This window comes from Dipodomys ordii, unplaced genomic scaffold (assembly GCF_000151885.1).
Source record: "Dipodomys ordii isolate 6190 unplaced genomic scaffold, Dord_2.0 Scaffold166, whole genome shotgun sequence".
Classification (NCBI taxonomy): Eukaryota; Metazoa; Chordata; class Mammalia; order Rodentia; family Heteromyidae; genus Dipodomys; species Dipodomys ordii.
Window position 1 is genome coordinate 1,373,254 of NW_012267382.1, and position 3,178 is coordinate 1,376,431.

A 3,178-nucleotide genomic window follows, 5' to 3' on the forward strand; every position below is an offset into this window, starting at 1 on the left:
CAGAAGTGGAGTTGTGGCTCAAGGGTAGAGTGCCAACCTTGAGTGAAAAAGCTCAGGGATGAATGCTGAGGCCCTAAGTTCAAGCCTCAGAATTGGTGCATGTGTGCATGTGTGCACAGACACACACAGCAAAGACTCATCCTGTGGGACAGTGCCTGGGAGAAACCTCATCCAGCTCTCAGGTCCTTCCTCGGGACCCCTAGGTGCATCTACTCTCCTGCCTTCCAGACCCTCTGCCCTGCTGGCCCTTGCATTTCCCACCCAGCCCTGGTGAGGCAGAACTTGTCCTCAGCCAGGCCTCTTCCCAGCCAGCGGCCCTTAGACCTGCTCTCCCTGCTCTTGGACAGTGCTGTGTGGCCAGACCCCAGAACCTAATCTGCAGGGCGACTCCCTAAACCGAGAACCTGGACCCTGGCAGGGGGTGGTTGGAGCTGCCTCCACTTGCTTGTGGGCTCTAGAAGGCTAGAGGGCAGGGCACCACAGGGTTTGGGGGTGTGTGTGGGGCTCCACGTCTCAGTGCTGCCAGCCCTTCAGCTGCCCCAAGGGAAGCTGGAGGGGAAGTCCAGTTGGGAGACAACCACCCCATCAGGGAAGAGCCCGAGAGCCACGGGGAAGGACTGGGAGGGCATGCTGTGCTGAGGGGTATGAGCAGGGCATGGAGGGGTGGGCAGAAGGGCACACAGGCTTGGTACCTGGCTGCACCCTGCCCGCCAGGGAACCCTGAAGCTGTAGCCAGGCCCTATTAACCAAGGGCAGTATTGTTCTGTGCAGCCAAGGGGACTCATTAGCAAGTTAGCACCTTGTTGTTGCCATGGCAACAGCAGAGGTGCCAGGCAACGGGGCAGCTGCCCCACCGCCGCTGCACTGGCTACTGGGCAGAGCCAGCAGGCCGCCGGCAGTGCCCATCCCAGCCCACAGCCCCGGACTTCCCAGCACTGCAGTGTCCTTCTGCAGGACAAGCCCCCTGGGGCAGGATGAGGAAGGAGGCCTCTGCACTGGTCACTGGTCTCTGGGAGGACCTCAGGCGGCTCTGGTCTCGCAGAGCACCGTGGCTCACGGTGGGCTGGGGCACACAGGTGTCCCGTCAGCTTTGAACAGGTCAGTGGGGCTGCAACAGTCATATGGACTCTGAGCGAGTCCTCAGGGGGAAGTGGCTCTGCGGTGAGTGGGAGGGAGTCTGCATCGCCCCAACACCTTGCAGGCAGAGCCCTAGGCCCTCAGCAAAGCCTTCTAGCCCAGGAGATGGCAAATCTCAAGTCCAAGGCGGGAAGGAGGCTCCGCTCAGGCCAGGCCCCTTAGGGAGGCCAGGGCAGCCTCACTGCAGGGCGTCACTACCACCACACAGCTGGCCTGACAGCTGCTCTTTACCTGTCCAGGCCCACGTGGGTTTGCACACGGACAGGCACCCCTCCTTCCCAAACACCGACACTGCTGTGTGCAACTACTCACGTGCAAATGTGTGCACACATACATGCAGCGCAGGAGAGCTCAGCGGTGACACACATAAACCTTCGTGCCCACATGTCCTTACGCTCCCGAGGTCCCCACACACATACCACAGGTGCCAGTTCCACAACCTTCTCCCACACAGCACATCTGTATTCCTGGACACATATGTGGCCAGCATCAGCCTGATTCCTGGGGTAGCCTTCCCTCCAAGCTATAGCCTGTTAGTGGAGCCACTAGCTCCACACACGGGCTTCGGGGGCACCAGGTAGGGGAGGATCCAGGAATGTGCCCCCACCCCTGCTCCTACTCAGGCAGGCTCTCAGGAAAGAGCAGGCCGTGGGGGACCAAGGTGCTGAGATGCCAGCCCACTGCTACCCAGCAGCACCTCTGGGGGCCAGGAAGGGGAGGGGGCAGAGCACCTCTGGATGGCAGGCCTGAGCGCTTGCACAGGCTGTCCATTCTCATCAGACCTCCGTGCACCCTGGCCTAGGGATGGGGGGCAGAGGGCAGGCCATCACTGGCCTTAGCTGGGTCAATGGAAGGGCCAGGCAGAGCCGGCCTAGTTGGAGGAGGGCAGGACAGGTCCCCAGGGGTGGATGTGGACCAGGCCTGGGTGGCAGGCAGAGGCTGGAGGCCTCCTTCCATCCCCACCAGCATGTGGCGGTCACACTGCTCTGTGGAGCTCCTGGGGGCCTGCCCCCTGCTATGCCCTGGCCGGCCCAGGGCCTCTACAGGACACTGCCCTGTGAGGTCCAGGCAGAGGTGCTCCTGGCCAATGGAGTCCTGCAGGCTGACCTCATTCCCTGCTGTCTCTGAGGGCTGCACATTTAGGCCTTCTCCAGACCTGTGGCGGCCCCACCGACACAGCTGAAAACTTCAAGACCAGGACATCAACATCTGCCCAAGAGGAGGGATGCTGGAAAGCGTCCCGAACACGACACCTGAAGCACCTTTCTGATCTCTGCTCCCAGAGGCGGCCTCGGGGACCTGGAACCTCCCCAGTGGCTGAGGGCAGAAGAGAACCTGCCCGGCTACTCTCCAGAGTGCCCAGGCTGACAGCAGCAGGAGGTACTTCAGTCAGACTTAGAGACCGACTTACAGCTGCTGGTCACGTGACCTGCCGATCGGTGGTGGGTGCATGCGATTCTGTCCTCCAGGTTGCAAGGCCAGGACGGCGAGCTACGCCGCTCCTCCCGCCGCCCTGGGAACACGCAGGTCTCAGGCTGTCCCAGCCCGCACCGGGGCTTCACGGGGGAGCACGGACCCGGCCCGCACCGGGGAGCACTGCAGGCGCCACCCAGCCCGTCCCCCACCCCCTCCGCCGGCGCCGGGTCCCCGCCCGCTCGGCAGCACACCTCCACCGGAGCGGAAACGGTCTCCGAAGGAGTCCAGTGACCCGGCAGGGGCAAGGGCCTGGCCCTGACCCCACCCACCGCCGCGGGTTAGGTACCCAGCCGCGGGCCATTCCTCCAACCAGGTCCCGAGGCCGCCCCCGGGCGGGGACGTGCTGCGCCGGCCGGGGCGTGAATGGATGCGGGCGCCCAGGCGTGGATGGACATGGGGCCCAGGCGTGGATGGTCGTGAGGGCCCGGGTGTGGATGGACGTGGGGCCCGGGCGTGGATGGTCTCGGGGACCCAGGCGTGGACAGACGCGGGCCCGGGCGTGGATGGACGCGGGGGCCCGGGCGTGGACGGACGCGGGGGCCCGGGCGTGGACGGACGCGGGGGC